The sequence below is a fragment of the Pleurodeles waltl genome, chromosome 6 (assembly GCF_031143425.1).
Source record: "Pleurodeles waltl isolate 20211129_DDA chromosome 6, aPleWal1.hap1.20221129, whole genome shotgun sequence".
Lineage (NCBI taxonomy): Eukaryota > Metazoa > Chordata > Amphibia > Caudata > Salamandridae > Pleurodeles > Pleurodeles waltl.
Genome location: NC_090445.1, coordinates 436,081,222 through 436,099,278, shown reverse-complemented (window position 1 = coordinate 436,099,278; position 18,057 = coordinate 436,081,222). Strand labels below are relative to the sequence as shown.

Below are 18,057 nucleotides of genomic sequence, written 5' to 3'. Positions count from 1 at the left end.
CCTTTCTGTTTAGACATGCCCAGAGCTTCCCATGATCGACTAAGTCAAAAGCACTGCTTAGCAGTGGCGGCCATCAGCTTTAGAAGGGAGGGGGGCTGGCAGGAAGCACACGCACACACTCACACACACTCATTCTTTCACACACACACACGCATGCATGCACATCCATTAACAACACTCATAACATTCAAACATGCACGCACGCACCAAACATTCATTTAAAAACATCATACACACACACACACACACTCATTCTTTCACACACACATGCACGCACATCCATTAACAACACCCATAACATTCAAACATGCACGCACACACCAAACATTAATTTTAAAACTTCACACACACACACACACACACACTTAACTTCAGCCTCGGAGGTCCCAGGAGGGTTGGGACTGCTGCCTTCCCTCATTGGCTGACCTTCGGTAGGGGGAAGGCAGCAGTCCCAGCCTCGTCACAGAGTTGGATGGGGTCAGTGAGACTGCTGACCCAATCCCACTCTGTGACGAAGTGTCACTGATTTACACTTGTCCTGGGCGCTTCAGGGCTTAAACTTGAAGCGTCCAGGGCGAAGTCAATGGGTGGCGCTTTCCTCGTCACCCAGGGGAGGGCCTCAAGGCACCTTTGTTGAGCAGAGGAGGTCACGCCCATAGGAGCTGTGACCTCCTCAGCCCAGCAAAGTTCAGCTCAGGCAGCCAGGAGTCTGCTCAAATCGTGCATGTCTGCTCCTGGCTGCCTGACCTGAACATGAAGAGTGTCTGTCAGGCTGACCTTTGTTCAGCCTGACAGCCATTCTTCCTGAGGGGCAAAAGGTGCGGGGCGTGGCCCCTCCACCCTAAAGGACGGGCCGCGACTGCTGCTTAGATCAATGAAACAAATGTACAGGGACCAATCTATAGCTTGGGAATACTTTCCAATTAATAGATTTAGGTTGGACGATTGCTTGACAGTCCCCAACCCTTTTCTAAGCCCACACTGGGAGCTAGAGAGAATTTCGTTCTCTTCAGCCCAAAGTTCCACCCTCTCTAACAAGACTATCCCCGATAATTTGACAGAAGAGTCGAGAAGAGAGATAAGCCGATAACATTTCAGGTCATCACTAGAATCCTTCTTGAAAATGGCTATGATAAGGGAGGTTGACCAGGAAGAGGGTACAAAAACAGCCCCTGCCTCATTGAGGACCTTAGTTAAAAATGGGGCTCATAATTCAGGTTTGGCTCTATAAACGTAATTTGGACCCCATCTGGTCCCGCTGCCTTCCCGTTAGGGCTGTTAATAGTCCTCACCACCTCATCTAGTGTGAATGCTATAATGATGGGTTGTTCAGCTGCCCAAAAACAAAAATCTCCCTCAAAAAGGTTAGGCTGGGAAAAAATTTAACCAAAATGGTCCAGCCACAGAGGTGGAGTAATCACCGAATCCAAGTCAGGGTCTATTCCCTTGGTGAATAGAGGGGCATTTATGGTTCTCCAAAATACAACACTGTCTTTGGTTTCGGTGGCCTGAATCAGGTTTGCCCAGGCCTTCCCTTGTAGAGTTTTTTTCCTAAAATTCATGGCCTTATTGCAATTTGCTTTAGCTTCTGGAACTTCCATTGTGTCCCTAGGTCGTTGATTTAAAATTGTTATCATGTTACTCCTGGCCTTAGTGCTTTCTCCATCAAACTAGCCCTTCCTTTCGTTTCCATGGGACTTAAACCTTGTTGTCAACAATTGATCTACAGAATTAAATATTAGTATATGGGCATCCTGTGTCTCTCTATGCATGAATTCTGGTGGTAACCCTATCAGAATTTGGCCCAGAGTCATTGCCACCAATTTCTTTAAGAAGTTACTTGGGTTGGCAATTTTCCCTGAGTCCGGGTCCTTGAGGACATGAAAATTTCAATTTAGAATCACTGGATTGTGATCACTAATACAATTAGGCCCTACCCATAAATCTGAGACAGTTCCCCTGCTAAATCTGCAATAAGAATATGGTCAATATGGCTACCGCAACCTCTCCCCGTAAAAGTTTTTAAAAGGGGGAAATACCACAGTATTTTGCTAATTTCAAACTCTATTTTAGCATCAAATTGTTAAGTGATAGGCCGTAAGAACTATGTGAGAAATGTGCTAGAGTATTCCTCCCATGTTCACTGTAACTGTAGATACGTCTAGACATACCAGGATACTCTGAAATGTTGAAGTCCCCTGCCCAAATTACAAAAGAGTCAGGGAGAGCAGCCGCTATGAAACTTATGCGTAGCTGGTCGTGTGAGGGCTGAGGTAGAGTCCCTGAACAGAGAGTCAGGACCATATTTATACTTTTTTAGCGCCGCATTTGTGCTGCTTTTTAACGCAAAAGCGGTGCAAACTCACAAAATACAATTGTTTTTTGTAAGTTTGCGCAGCTTTTGCGTAAAAAAATGACGCAAATGCGGCGCTAAAAAAGTATAAATATGGGCCTCAATGTCTATAAACACTGAGAAGTCTGAGTGAGGTCTGAGTGATAGGCAACTACTGTCTGGTGATGCCGGTAAACTTAAGGCTTGTACAGGATGTGGAGGATTTTCAGTGCTCCATGAAGGTTCTGTGGGTGAGGCGGCCTGCTATTAGTCACAGTGCAACAGTTCACAAGAGTAATTAAACGGGCTGCCTGGGTCATCAGTGTCCCTCCTACCCAATCCTGGGGAGGCTCATTAGGGAAAGCAGGCCCTCGTGGCTCTAAAGTGGATGAAGAAAACTACTTAGGAGTTAATGCTAAAGCCTGGCTTCACGGGTAATACTCGAGAAGCTGAGCAAGGATGCCAGGGGCCCTGGCACAAGCAGGAGAAATTGCCCCTTTGGCTGTTGCTAGGGTAGTGAAATACAGCAACTATCAGGGTTCATCGGCCCATCAAGACTCTGTGCCCCAGTGCCACTGAACCAGTGGTAGCTAAGCTCCTGGACGTGCCCACTGTTAAAGTACTCAACATGTCTTCAGCTGTGACCTGGACAAAAACATGAGAAAAGTTACTTCTTGAAAGGTCAGATGCCTTCAAATACTGGCAGTACTCTCACTCCCCTCACTGATGAGCATTCACACACTACCAGAAGCACTCTCACACTCCTCACAGACATTAGAAGAATTGTAACCCCTCACGTACTAGCAGTCTTGCACTTGTGACAGCACTCCAACACCCATCAAGGCACACTCTCACACCCATCACCAGATTAGTACATATAAATTACCAACATAAATTAGACCCCTCACACAGCAGACACTGACGCTACTAACAGCACTGGCAACACTCTCACACACCTCACAGATTAGCAGTAATACGCTGACAGCAGTCTCATACCCCCCACAGGGTTCAAGTCTGACGCCACTGACAGCACTATGGTGCCTCACAGACGGGCAGCCAAGCACTACCAGAAGAACTCTCACACCCCTCACAATCCATCAGCTAAGCAGACGGGGCTGTATGAAAACTGAACGTGCTTCCTCGTTGCTTGACAGGTTTGTGTGTGTGGTACTGTGCCTAAGTGGATGAACGACACAATGGGTCAGTGGGTGAATGACTGGTTGCATGACTAATAGGATGAGTGACTGAGAGGCTAGATTATGAATAGCTGAGTGCATGGACAGAGGGATGAGCGAATGCATGGATGAAAGCATCCAGGCACTTTCAGACATGGCCCAGACATACTGCCAAGCTAATTTTTTGGGGAGCCCAAACCTTGGTTAATGTTTCTACATTGTGTTTAGCTGTTTCATTGGTTTGTGTGTCCCATACAGGGCCGGTCCTAGGCATGGGCAGTGTGGCCAGCTGTCTAAGGCCCCACATTCAGGACGAAAAGGTGGGGCCCCTCACCCCCTGTGAAAGGCAACAGTAGCAGTCAGCCCCCTTCTCCTCCTGTGCCCCTTCCCCCATGCAATCTCGAACTCTTTGGCCCTAGGGTGTGGTGGCATTGCTGAGAGTACAGTGGGGGGAATGGAACAGTTGGTGGGGAAGTGGGACGCACCAAAGCCATCAATTGTGTTGGCTCATAATGTTAGGGACGTCCCCCCTAAAAACCTGCCCTGAAGCCTTTTCTGCCCTTTCTGTTTTGGGTTACCAGGCAAAAGAAGATCCCTTTTGTTCCAAGGACCAGCCTGGCATTATCAGGTGAGGTAAGCTGGGTTGGGGGAGGAGGGAGCAGCCAGATCAGACTGGCATAGCCGCAGTGGTTAGCAAAGCACACTTCCCATGGCCTTGAAGCGCTGGAATAGGCTGCAACATTATCAAGTGCTGCAAGTCGCAAGGCGGGGGGCTCTCTCCTTGGCCTTAAAGAGCTACACTATTGCTGTGAAGCCGAGAGGCTGAAACTCCTTCCACTGGACCTCGCAGAACATGAAGTTGTTTTATGGGACTAAGGAACCAAATACAAGGTCTAGGGTAGGGTGAGACCCAGGATGGAAGGATAGAGTGAAATGGTGGATGATGGGTAAGTGAAAGGGTGGATGGTTGAATGAAATGAATTGATGGATGGATGGATGGATTGAAAGGACAGCTGTAAGGATGGATGAGTGAGTGAAAGGGACGGTAGATGGACAAAAGATGGATGGGTGAGTGAAAGGGTGGATGGATGGATGAGTGAAAGGATGGATGAGTAAAAGGATCAATGAATGGATTAATGAGTGGATGAGTAGATGGATGGGTGGGTGGAAGAATGGAGTGCTGCGTGAAGCATGATTGAACGTTAAAGGGAAGATAGGTGGATGAGCGAAAGTTTGGATGGATGATAGGATGAATGGCTTGATGGGTGGATAGATGAGGGAAAAGACAGATTTAAGGGTGGATGAAAGAATGAATAAATGAGTGAAAGGGAGGCTGGAGAGATGGAAGAAAGGACGGGTTGATGAGTGAAAGGGTGAATGGATGGATGTACAGACAGATGAGTAAAAGAAAAGATAGCTGGATGAGTAAAAGAAAGGATAGCTGGATGCGTGGAAGGGTAAATGGGTGGATGAGTAGATGGTTGGAAGAGTGTGGATGGATGAGTGAAAAAATATACGGAGTGAAAGGGTGGAAGGATGGATGGATGGATCAAAGGGTGGATGAAGGGATGGATGAGTGAAATGACGGATGGAAGGATGGATGAATATGTTTAGAAATGGTTGGGTAGGTTTTGATATGGACAGACACATGGATGGGCAGGTGAATGACTAAATAGTGAAAGACTAAATGAAAGAATGAATGGATGACAGTAAGTAAATGTGAGCTTTCGTTCAAGGTGGGAGGTATTTTAATTTTCTGGCTACTCCCTTGTCTATGTGTGACATTTCTGTATTCGCCGTGTTTTTATAGGTGGCATCTATACATCATACATACAAGATTTTGAGTGGCACCTAGCTGCTACTTGAATGTTACACTAGTGACTGTAAATTGTGGCATATTTTGTTTTAGGTGCAGTGTTTCAGAGAGAGTCTTATCGTGCCATGAGATATGCTTGAGGTGTATATGTTGTGTTTGTAGCAATAGAAAAAGGTGTAAAAAATAAACTGTGTAATAATGTATCTTCTGTGCCTTCTTTAGGAAAGCTTCAGGGAAAAGTACCTTTGTGGATGCTGTCAGCCAGTGCAGCTCTTTGAAAAGCCCCCATAAACAAAGTATGAGTCCATATTTTAAGCCCCACTTGCTGACACACCCATAATGTGATACTTAAGATGTGTTTGTCACAGCAATCCTCCCTTTATTTTACCACCAAAGCAAGAGGTCTTTAGTAACATCGGAGTGGCAATGCAATCCAAGAACCTCTTAATGACTCCAAGGGTATAAGACCAGTTCTCTTGGGATGAGTAAGGGATCAGATTCCAATTTCTAGCTAGGAAATTGAGCAGTACTGCAGTAGTATCTATCAGGGGCGGCTCCTCCGTAATAGTGGAGGAGTGCCGCCTCCCTGTTCAGTACCAGAAAATGAAAAATAAAATGATAATAAAATAATTTTTATTCCCTGGACCTTCGCTGAGTGAGCCAATGCCGCAAGTGTAGGGTGGGCTGGCCCATCCTCCGTGGACAGCAGGGGTAGGTGTAGTGGTGAGCACTGTAAAGTGCACATGTCGGTTTGACCGGCCGTCTCAGGCCAGCCAAACCGACATGCGCACTTACATTTCTCCAATCCAGCTGTGTTATACAGCCAGGTTGGAGAAATGGTACAGGCTTCCTGTGCCTGAGCGAGCATCAGACCAGTCCACTCAGGCCACTCCTGGGACAGCTCTCATGCTTGGTATAGCATGAGAGCAGTGTCTGGATTGGGAACATGTGCCCCAGTGACTGCCAGGTAGCGACGAGCGACTGAGGTGGTCGGCAGCGGGATCGCGAGCCAAGTACGTTTTCATTTTTTTTTATTACTTATTCCTCTAACACCCCCACTCACCCTCTTCTTTACACCTCCCCACCCACCATCCTCCCGACTACCTGAGACTGGTGGTTGCCACCACTTGTATCTATGCAAAACCTAATTGCTGATATTGTTTCTCTTTCCAGAGGATACAAAGTCCTAAATTCTCGTCTCATCCTAGGAGCAGGAATGAACATCGGTATACTACTGCAACAAACATGCACACACTAAAGCTGTCCACTGCGTTGTCTTCACAATTGGCCTTATAATGGTTCCAAAATAAGTGCATCATTAAATGTATTTTTCCTGTCAAAGTAAAAGGGATTTTAAAAATGAAAAATTTCACTAGCACACACTTCCATCACATTAGGTCACAAGTGGCTTCTTAATACCACATGTAAGTAGTTAATTCTGCTTTTATTTCCTTGCCTTCTGGAACTTGCCTTTTCATTTTTCAATCATAAATGCAGCATTACGAGATTCGAATGAAAGGGCTAGGTCACTTCAGGGATGCCAAAAAATGCTTAATAGTCCCACTGGACCTCGCAGAACATGAAGTTGTCACTTGAAGTGATGTCACTTTTTGGGACATCGTGTGCTACTTAGAGGGGCCTCACATCTTCCCTTTCGTCAGGGGGCCCAAAAGTCCCAGAACCGGCCCATGTGGCATATGCATCCAGAAGGGGTGTTTATCATGTAGGATTACAAAATGGAGTCTGAGTTTTCATTAGGAGACAACATTTCAGCACTTTTGATTTGGAGGGGAAATAATGTAGCTCTTGTTGAACCAAGAATAAACTACATCTCCCTGAAAACTGACTTCAACTACAACACGCGGTGTTTTTCCCTCTCCTTTCACCTCTTTTCCCTTCTTCTCTGGTCAAGTCGTTCTGTCTGCTTCCTCTCCCCTTTCATTTCGTCTGCCTGTCTCTTCTCTACCGTACATTCTATCTCTCTCTCTCGTTACCTTCTCTTCTGCCATCTTCATTAACGTATCCACTTCTTCAGCCCCACCATTTTCATTTAAATCATTTTCTTTTCAAAGCACTGTCTCTCCCCCTATTTTATCTCTTTCCAGTCTCTCCCTCCTTCCTTCCCATACTTGATGTCTAATCCCACTTCTCACCCCCATCATTTCGCTTTGTCTACTGTCTTTCACTCTCCCGCGTCCCACAGGTAGAGTTTGGAAGGGGACGTCCCCCTCCCCTCCCAGGGTCCCCCTGCGATGCCGCCTTCACACTGTCACCGGCAGCCGCTCTGGGTTATTTCATACCAGCCCTCGTGCCAAAATTAGGTTTGCTCTGTATCCTAGCAACCGCGCAGGGCGCTCAAAATGGAAGAAGGGAGGGAGGGAGGGAGGAATGGCGCGAGGACCCAGAAGTGAATAGGAGAGAGATATAAAGAAAGAGGGGCGGCGGGAAGGGAAGAGGGAAAATACGGTTGAGAGGAGGGAAGGTGAAAGCGCGGGAGAGGGACGAGAAGGAGAGAATGAGAGAAGGGGGAGGCGAAAGGATGCAAGGACGCTGAAACGGAGAGGAGTGGAGGAGGTGAGAAGGTAAACGGGAGGAGGGGAATGAGTGACAGAGGGAAGGAGAGTAAGAGGGGGTGACAGAGAGCCGGAGAAGACAAAAGGGAGGCGGAAGAAATGAGTGGGAGGAAGAACAAAAAAAAAGACCGAATAGAATGAACGCGGTATAAGCAAAGAGAGAAACGGACAGGGCTCGGGAAACGGACAGGGCAGGGGGGGTGAACATGGAACAAGGGACGGCACATACAAGGGGGAGAGAAGAGACAGGAAGCGATGGAAGATCCAGTAATCAGAGAACGGGAGAAGGGACTCACCGTCACCCAGAGGGTCAGTAGGTCTCCGCTGCTCTTGAGTCCCGATCGTCTCTCTGAAAGTGGACCCCCTCCTTCCATTTGTGAACCTAAAGCAGTGGTCGACGTGTGGGGTGAGGGGGGGCCTGATGAGCACGACATGGCCATACTCCTTTAATTTTAGAAAAACAGTTCCCCTACTATTTGTGAAAGCAACCCCGTTGGGAGACGGTTGAATCCGAGAGCTGAAAAGTATCAGCTGAAATGCAAGGCAGGGGTTCTCCTGTGCTGTGACACCGAGAAAGAGGTAGACAGCTACACAAGCCTGCTCTCCAGGGGGCCTGCTGCCCGACATACATGCAAATGTGCACAACTGTTTAATCTGCATATAGATAGATAGATAGATAGATAGATAGATAGATAGATAGATAGATAGATAGATAGATAGATAGATAGATAGATAGATAGATAGATAGATAGATAGAAAGTAAGTACCTGGAACTCACTGTTGGCTTTAATTGATGGAATCATTTGAGACGTCCTTATGACATACATTTAATCTTTTTGAGAGGTATTGCAAGCGAGACACTAGTTACGCTGGAGGTTTAAAAGAGAGTTATAAAAAAAATTGCACTATCTACAGTCTGGGTGTTACTAAAATATATATTGTGCTTGCACAGTGCTTTCTGTCATAGACCAGCGCCTCGTAGCATTAAACATACACAAGCAACTTCACCAACCAGGATTCAATTCTGTGATTCTCTGGCGCAGTGGATTAACTAATAGAGGTTTATAATGTACCATAGCGCATTTTCCACTGTTTAACTTACTTGCATGTAATTTTCATTTAAGTTGTGCCTTGTTTTACTTGTGAAAGATCAAACAAAGTTACAGAATATTTTGTTTCTTAGCCATGCCTTTAAACCCACCCTTACTCACCCCGTCTCCTTTGTACGCAGCATCACAGATCCCATGTTTTTATTAATGCACTTCGACCACTGAGCTAAATACACTACTTCACTGCAGACACCTAATGCAGCTTCATACATGTTTATGCACGTCATGTGTCATACATGTTTACGTACGCCCTGTCATAACGGGGCCGTTGGAGAGAGGGGCCACTGTGTGCAGAGGTCACATCAGGCCCTGCTTGGGGGCACTGTGTTGACCTGAGAGCAGCTGTTACCTGCTGCCGCAGAGGTAAGTGAGTACATACTCAGGCTTCAGCGTACACTCGCAAGATCGGCCCGGAGCAGCGCGCTGTGCACGAGATTTCAGACAGACATCTGAGGAGGAAATCTGAAATTTAAATTGTAAATGTGTGTGAATTCTCAAACAATCCAAGCTTTTTAGTCATTCCAGTTTGGAAATTCGGAAGTCCGACTTCTAAGCCAAATCCATTGGTCATGGCTAGCTCCCATTAAACAATAGTGATCAACGTGTTGTTGGTATCCTGAGATCCTGCCTTTCAGGCACCATAAAATGGCTTCTCTTCTTCCCGAGGATGGGACCCCATCCATAGGACTCGGCTGAATGGACGACGGTGTTCAGGATAGTCAGAGATGTCTTAGGCAGCTCTCAGCATCACACTTTTTTGCCTTTTCCCCAATAACCAGTTTCACAAGATGGTTTCTGGTCAAAGAGACGAGTAACACGCCAGTTCAAGTTACACCACCAGACAATCTGCTTGGCTTAGGAGCAGCAGCCTTCTATCATCCCTTAGTGGTCTGGCTGAGAGGTGCCAGGTTGGTAGCACCTGTCTTACTCAAACTTTTCCTGGGCACTTGGGTAATGTCTATCAACTTTCTTGAATTCAAATCTACATAGACCCCTTAAAGCAGTTCCCTGCCTTTTGGCCATGCTGCACAGTATCTTGCCAGCGAGACCTCCTAGCTTTACAATGCTTCTTTTGTCACAGCTGGCTTTTGGCTGAATTATACATCATACCAGCCAAGGACAGATTCACCTGAAGCAACTTCCTGCATGACAAATAAGGAGTTGAGCTCTTTTCAAGACGTCTGGCCCTTGGCTGGAATATACATCCTACCAGCCACACCCAAGTGGCCCCCTGTTTGAACTGAGAGCCCAAAAAAGTGGACATTGACCATCGTTTGGTTTCATAACGTGTTATGTATAATCAGAAGCACAATTTCACAGCATCTGATCCAATAAACATTTAAGTGATCAAAGTTATCACTGGAGTCAAAGAAACAGAAGGGCTTTTTTTGCCAACCTTTGTAAGCAACAATATTCATCATCCTGTCAGGGGCGTGGTTTGGTCAGTAAAATTTGGGGGAGTGAGCCTCAGATTTTCCAACTATCACTCTGGCATTTAATGTCAAAATACATTATGAGAGGGGCGAAAGAGGCAGTGGGAAGGGCGACAAATGCGGATTGGTAGGGGTGCTAAGTGAATAAAACACAACATTTTGTAAAATAACCAACATTTTTGAAGGTTTTCAATGCTGGGAGTAAGAGAGTGTGTGTCTACGTTTTTGTCTGTGTTTATGTAAAAAATTCATGGTGAAATCTCAGACACCTCGTCCTACCCCACTGAAAGCATTTGTATCCAACTATTTCCCAGAAAATACATTTCTTAAGGGAATGTTACACCGCAAACTCCCCGCCCCTTGAAGCTACGTCCCTGCATCCCGTGGCAATAGTGTATAGCGAGAAGAGACAGCTTCCTCTCTGGTACTGCCCAACACTCTATACTCTCTATGAATCACAGGGCGTGTTGAGGAAGGCTGACAGCCTGGCAGCTCTCGGGTTTTAAGGGTCATCACCCCGGGCCGTCCCTGGGCGAACCTTCCTCCCGATTCCTGGGCTCCTTTCTCGGGCACCCTTGCTTCGGAGGCTGCAGCCCAGGCAGGGCCTTCCTTCCGCTGCCGGAACTACAATGTCCTGTCACGCTCTCCACACGCCCCGCCCTTCTTTTGCGGGTATTTGCTTCAATCGTTCCATGGGTCCTGCTCCCCCCCCCGAGACAAAAGCTCCCTCCCCTCTCATGCCAAGGCTGGCTGTTTCATGTCCTCATGCTCGGGGCCTGGTGCAGAATGCTAACTAGGCAGGCGCTGGCCCTCTGCCAGGCAGTACTGTAGAGCTAATGGCGCCCGCTTCCAGGAACTACGTGGCCTCTGGCCTGTAAAGGAACGAAGGGAGGTTTCCTAGCAGACGAGTCCCCGAAAGGCTGGGAGTGCTGGGAAAGACAATCTTAACATGGGAGGCTTGGTAATGGAATAACAAGTGCTTTAGACAGAAACGGCGTTAATTTGGTAGGGCTGTAGGCCGCCCCAGCGCTTCGATGGCCGAGGTGCATTGGTAGAAATGTAGGGTGATATAGGAGACACTTCTCTCAAGCATGTCTATTGCTCATCAGCGAAGAAGCGCCTCAAAGTCGTTCAGTATGTGCTATACACATTTTAAAATTGGCTTTGAGTGGTATATGTAGTACGTTATAAACAACTGTGGACCTAATTAACAGTTGAGAGGTAACAGAAGAACCGCCCGTTTGTATAGAGAGTGCTACACACAGAGAGAAGCACCAGCTGGAACAACTTCTTACATAATAAGAATATTATTGATGGTTTGGTAGTGTCCCCTGCATGGCATACAGGAGTGTACCCCTGCCCCGAGTGACCTAACTGCATGTGAATTGGTAGTTATCACACTAAGCATGTGTGCCAGTGGCGGCCAGCAATTTTAGGAGGGAAGGGGCGGGTGGAAAGCACACTCACACTCATTCATTCACACATGCACGCACATCCATTCACAACATTCGTCAACATTCAAACATGCACGCACGCACCAAACATTCATTAGAAAAAACACACACACTTACCTTCAGCTCGGAGGTCCCAGGAGGGTTGGGACTGCTGCCTTCCCTCTCTGGCTGATCTTAGGTCAGCCAATGAGGGAAGGCAGCAGTCCCAACTTAGTCACAGAGTGGGATGGGGGTCAGTGAGACTGCTGACCCCACCCCACTCTGTGACGAGGTATCACTGATTGACACTCTCCCTGGGCGCTTCAGAGCTTAAAACTGAAGCACCCAGGTCAGAGTCAATGGGTGACGCGTCCCTCGTCACCCAAGGAAGGGCCTCGAGGCACTTTTGCTGAGCTGAGGAGGATACTATAGAGCAGGAAGAAGGGCGAGGAGGGCACAGCATTTCAGTAAAAGCCTGAGGGTGAGATTGTTTGACTTATAATTTGATGTCCATCTAATTGAATAGCCTTTTTGTTCACTGTAATTTAAAACGTACTTTACTAAAAAGACAAGCATGACAGGCTAGTGGATTGTAGAGTTCAGAGTCTTTACAACCCACAGTACCTCTCTGAGAAGCTGTGACTGCTTGTCCTCACTAAAGTGAGAGTCAAGTGCAGGCAGGGTGTACTTAGCCCAGTTTGCAGAGCCATAGCAGGATGGACCCCAGGACACCGGTGGCAAACGCACCCAACTAGCAGAGTTGTAGCCAAATAGCCCGTCTGCCCTGTGGACCCTCTGAATGGGGTCTAACAAGCATTGAGGAGGAAACTGTGCTGATGGATTCTACTTACAATGTAACACTTCTTCTACAAATTGGAGGGATTTCTGTCACCATTTGAAATCAAACTCTAAACCTGAACTCCATGTTTCTTCATTTGTTCATTGGTGGCAGTTTCTCATACTGCTCTCTAGTGCAACATTCTCCCACTTCTCGTCTGCGCCGCATGGCCAACCAGTGGAATTAGATGCTAGCCACCAGTGCTAACTTTTTGCGCTGCCAACCAGTGGCGCTTCCTACTCTGCGCAGCAGAGCAAGTTATTATGCTGCCTACTATTGCAATCGCCTCAAAGTCCTTTAGTACTGCCTAGAAGTGTCAGCATCTTATTCTACTTACCAAGGCCAGCCGCTCACAATTAACAGCTTCTCACTCCACCCACCAGTGCTAGCTCCTCACACTCACAAGTTATATTGGCTCAGAAGAGGGTGAAGGTATTACAAACCCCATACCCAGTTCATCTATGGCCCCTATGTTGAGACCAAGAGAACCGTCCTGTAGCAGTAGCTCTGCCTGGCAGTACCAAACCTTCCCACCCCCAAAGCTTTACTAAATTTCCCAGTCGTCCATTCCCTTTTACTCTCCACCACAGCCCTCAAACTTCACAAAAAAACTCCAGAATCAACACACCCCTACGGAGATCCACCACACAAATAGCACTTTACATGCTCCTTCATGTTCAACTGTAAACAGGGCTTCATTTGGAATTGCGATACAAAACTAAAAATCCTGCCCTTTTATGCTACATGCTAAAAAGTGCTGCTTTGCTGACAAAGAAGCTGAACAGCTAAAATTGAGGTTTGTTCTCAAAGTCAAAGTTAAGCTCTAGTGCCTGAAAAGAATGTAACACATCACTGTCCTCAACTCTTTGCACCTCACTCACTACATCTTTGAAAAGCACTGACTTCCAGCTCGCGCCACAGGCTGCAATATTTAGTCAGTCTATGGCATCTGGATCCAGGGTCGGACATTTACAATTTATCAACTGTGCATTCCTTGTTGGCCAGATTTTGAAAGCCAAAAACCGGGACAGTTCACAAAGATAGAAGACAACTGCAATTTTATATCAGCCGAGGGGCACAAAATGAGAGAGCTCATCAGCAAAGAAATACAGACAATGACGCACTAAAGCAATAAATTAAACACAATTTTTAAACCCAATATTATACCTGTTTATTCAATGGCTTTCTGATAGGAGCTGCTAGCTGGTCTTACCTTGGGACACATGAAACCCCACGCATCCTTCTGTTTTCAGTCGACCATCCCTGAATGCCGGGACAAATTTGCCGAAATCTGCCACGACTGTCCTAGCAAACCTAGAACACCTGGCCACCCTATGTCTGGGCCACAACTCTGCATTCATTATTGCTGCCTGGGCCATACTTACTGGTGTTTTTAGAGTAAGGTGTACCAACATGTGGAAAGCCACACAGCTGGCTCATCTTTGAAGAAGTATAGCTCAATGATAAGCCAGCTGTGAGGGTTGCGTGGCAAATATATACAAATATATATTTTTTTCCACTTAAAAAAACAACGGTTACAGGGTTGTTATAGTTAGGCTCACATTTTAAACATACAACATACAACATTGTTATACAAATCCACATAATTTCACATGTCTTTGTTAGAGTTATCTCAAGTAACTATAACTCGTGCCCCCGCCATGCACAGTTTTTTCATGAAAAATGTTACTGCAGATATTACATTGATATTATCAATGTTATCAAAGATGTCATGAGTACCGTAATTTGTGGGGTAATTAGCAGTGCATAGTGAGGGCGCGAACTATACGTAGCTTAGGGCTCGAATTATAGGTACCTGAGATAACTCTAACTATAATAGGTCAATTTCTACGGTTTTGTACGTTTAATATGAGCCTAACTATAACGTCCCTGTAAACTTTCATTTTTTAAGTGAATTTCTATGTTTTTTAAAATTCTATTTCCTAACTATAACGTCCCTGTAAGTTTTGTTTTTTTCCAGTGAATTTCTATGTTTTTTTTAACGTAAATTCATTTTCATTACTATACATTAATCCAACCATTGCGGGGCTGTGCACCATAGCAGTTGGCCGCAGAGCCTGGCCTGCAGCTAGGCCCTGCGGCCAACCCCTATAAAAACCTAACCATGTGCTGCGCATGGCCTTTGGCCATGTGTGGCCGAGATTCGCTGCAGGGCCTGCAGTCAACGCCTATAACTGCCCAACCCCATGCTACACAAGGCCTCTGCCATGTGCAGTGGGGGTTGGCCGCAGGGTATGGCCTGCGGCCAGGCTATGCAACCAACCTCTATAAACACTGAAACCCGTGCCGCGCATGGCCTTTGACCATGCATGGTTGAGGTTGGCTGCAAGGCCTGGCCTGTGGCCAGACGCTGCGGCCAACCCCCTAACCACCCAACCCCACACTACATACGGCCGTTGGCCATGCAAGGCAGGAGTTGGCCGCAGCCTGTGTCTCTGGGTGTAAGAATAGGTGTGAGAGGGTGTATCTGGATGTGAAAGTGGCTGTGAGAGTGTCTGTCTTGATGTGAGAATGGGTGCATCAGTGTCTTAGTGGGTCTATGAGGGTGTGTGTTGGATTCTGTGTAGATCTGTGGGTGTGAGGGTTTCAATGGGTCTCTGAATGGGTGTAAGAGTCTGAGCGGGTCTGTGAGTGGGTGCATGGAGAGACCATTGCAATGGCAATCTTTCTCTCTCTTCCATCCCATAATGGGATGGAAGAGAGCGAGAGAGAATGACAGGACTTCGGGGGGATCCTAAAGGATCCCGCGGTCCTAGCCGACTCCTCGTGTCCTGCGAGAGAAGGCATTGCTCCCAGAAGCAGGGAGCTGCTTTAAATAGCAGCTCCCTGTTTTTGGGAGCAATGTTTTTATCTGCTTCCCTGCACACATATTTGTGTGCAGGGAAACAGATGAAAACTTTGCTTTCTGTCAGCAGGGGCTGCTTGACAGCTCCCGCTGTCAGAAAGCGGACTTTGTTTGCTTTTGCTTGGTGGGAGCTGTCAAAGCTCCCACCAATCAAATGCAAACAGCTATGTCCCGGGGTGGGCACCCTGGGACATAGCAGGACTGGCCATGGGGAGCTGGCCCTGGGGGCAGTGGAGGTCCCCCGGGCCATTATTGGCTCCACCAGGGTGGCCGTGTGGCCCCTCCAATGTAATCTAGCCCCAGGTAGGTGGTTGTCCCCAGGGTTTTGAGGTCCAAAACAGACCCCCTTCACTCTTTTATTTTAGCCCTGAAGAGGTCTCGGGGCAGTGGGAGGTGGTGCGCTGCCCCCTGCATTGTATTTATTTAAAGCCCTTGGGAGGCACCGGTCCCAAGGGCTGCAGGGGGGCTGAGTGGCTCCCCACATTCGATTTAAAGATGTGCCCCAGCGAGGTGGCGGTCCCTGGGGCTGCTGAGGAGCAAAGACCCCTCCCCCATATTTCATTGGTACTTGTGCCCCAGGGAGGTGGAGGTCCTTGGGGCTGCAGGTTGGGGGGGGACAGGCAGCCCCCTACCCCCCATATTCAATTTAAAGATATGGCCCAGGGAGGTGGCGGTCCCTGTGGCTAGGGGGGGGGGGGGGGGGGGGTCATGTGCCCATCCGCATTTGATATCTAATTCTGCCCCAGGGAGGTGGTTGTCTCCTGGGCTGTGGGGGGGGCATTCATTAAAAATGTCAATGCCCCAGGGACCTGGCCCACCCAGAGGCTTCTTAAAAACAAGCGCGGCAGCCTGTGCTTGTTTTTTTATTTTTTTATCTTCCCCCCAAATTTGCACCCCAGCACCAGAGCTCAGGGTCATTCTACCCTAGCCCCTTGTCTTACTTTTAAATTTTTTTGTATGACTCAGCTGAAACTGAGTCCCAAGATGGCTGCCACTACTTCCTGGTTGAAGTGTTGGCAGCCAATCAGAGCTCTGCATTTCCCTGCACAAGCTTGTTATGATTTGCGAAGTTTTCGCAACCTCAGACATCCAAATTTGGATTTCCTTTCATTTCTCCCACACTACTGAATGGATTTACACCAAATAACCAAAAGCACAGTCTGCGTCCCGAAAGCTAGCTTTCTGCCAAATTTGGTATAATTTTGTCCAGTGGTTGAGACTCTAGTAGTGTTCAAAGGTCATATGGGAATTAACATGGGAAACACAACTTTTTTGACTCCTCCTTTTTTCTCGGCTCCCCACTTGACTAATCACCCCCAAACTTTTGGTGGGAAATAAGAATCAATGGCACACATTTTTTGGAAAATTTCATGAGGATTTCTCAAACAATGCCAAAGATATAGGCAAGTCAAAAAACGCTTTTTATATATATTTGTATATGTATATATATATATATATATATATATATAGATATATATATATATATATATCAGTACAAGCAGGGCATTACAAGTACAACTTTATGTTACCTTGAATAGTCCAAATGGTCAGATTTATACAAATGTAATAACTTCTGGGAACGCTGGCAGGCACATTGGGTGGTGCAATCTGCAGTCGTTTCCGGTAAAACACCCTGGGCTCCCGCACTTAGTTTTCTACAAATTAAGAACTGCCACATACCCTTCTCTTGCCCTCCTTGTGTCAGTGCCCCTCTGTTAGTATCCCAGCATCCATCTGCCCCTGTCCCAGCATGTCCTTACTGCCATCCTTTCCCCACTGGTGACTCACTGTCCTACGGTCACTCATTGTAGCAGTCTGCATGTCGCAGTGCCCATGTGTCCCTGTATCATTGCAATGTCTCTCTGGTCCAGTATCGGTCTGTGCCAAAGTTTATGCCCTCTTCCTCAGTTCCAGTGTCATGCCGCGGTGTACGCATTGCACTGTCCTGTTTCACACAGCACTTATGAACATGACTCCCTATCCGTGAGACTGTCCTATTCCCGCGGTACCCCCGCCCCAGTGTCCATGTTTTGCAGTGTTTGCACCTCTCTGTTCCAGAGGCCTTGCTTCACGCCCTAGTACCAGTGCCAGCCTGCCCCAGTGTTCCTGAACATGTTACTCATATACTGCTGGCCCATAGGCCTTTCTTCGTATCTCCCTGCCACAGTAGCATTGTCTATGTCTCTCAAGGCCTTTGCCTCTCTGGCCCATCGTCTCAATCATGGTGTCTGCTCTGCCGGGCGCCTGACGCCCCTGCTCCACTGCCACGGCCCTCGCCTCCAGCCTCAGACTCTTAGGGAGGGGGCATGAGCACGCTCGGTGCGGGGTTTACTTGGCGCGCAGTCCGCCGAGGGCGCTCTATTGCTGAGCGCGAGTCAACTGCAATTAAACCAGTCCACGATTACAGAGCAACCGATTTTTGCTCTCGGTCTTCCTCTGACACATCATCAATGGAGCAGAACCACGATTCCGCTTGAGTCCA

At 47.3% G+C, this 18,057-nt stretch overlaps 1 protein-coding gene across 1 annotated transcript in view; it reads left to right on the top strand.

The window, feature by feature from the left end:
* Window positions 1-7,803: 7,803 nt before the first annotated feature.
* The window catches only part of LRRN2 (leucine rich repeat neuronal 2), a 378,579-nt gene continuing 368,325 nt past the window's right edge, over window positions 7,804-18,057 (top strand). The window contains exon 1 of the mRNA XM_069238514.1: window positions 7,804-7,897. The gene's annotated coding sequence lies outside the window, so the exon portion shown is untranslated. The remainder of the gene's footprint in view (window positions 7,898-18,057) is intronic.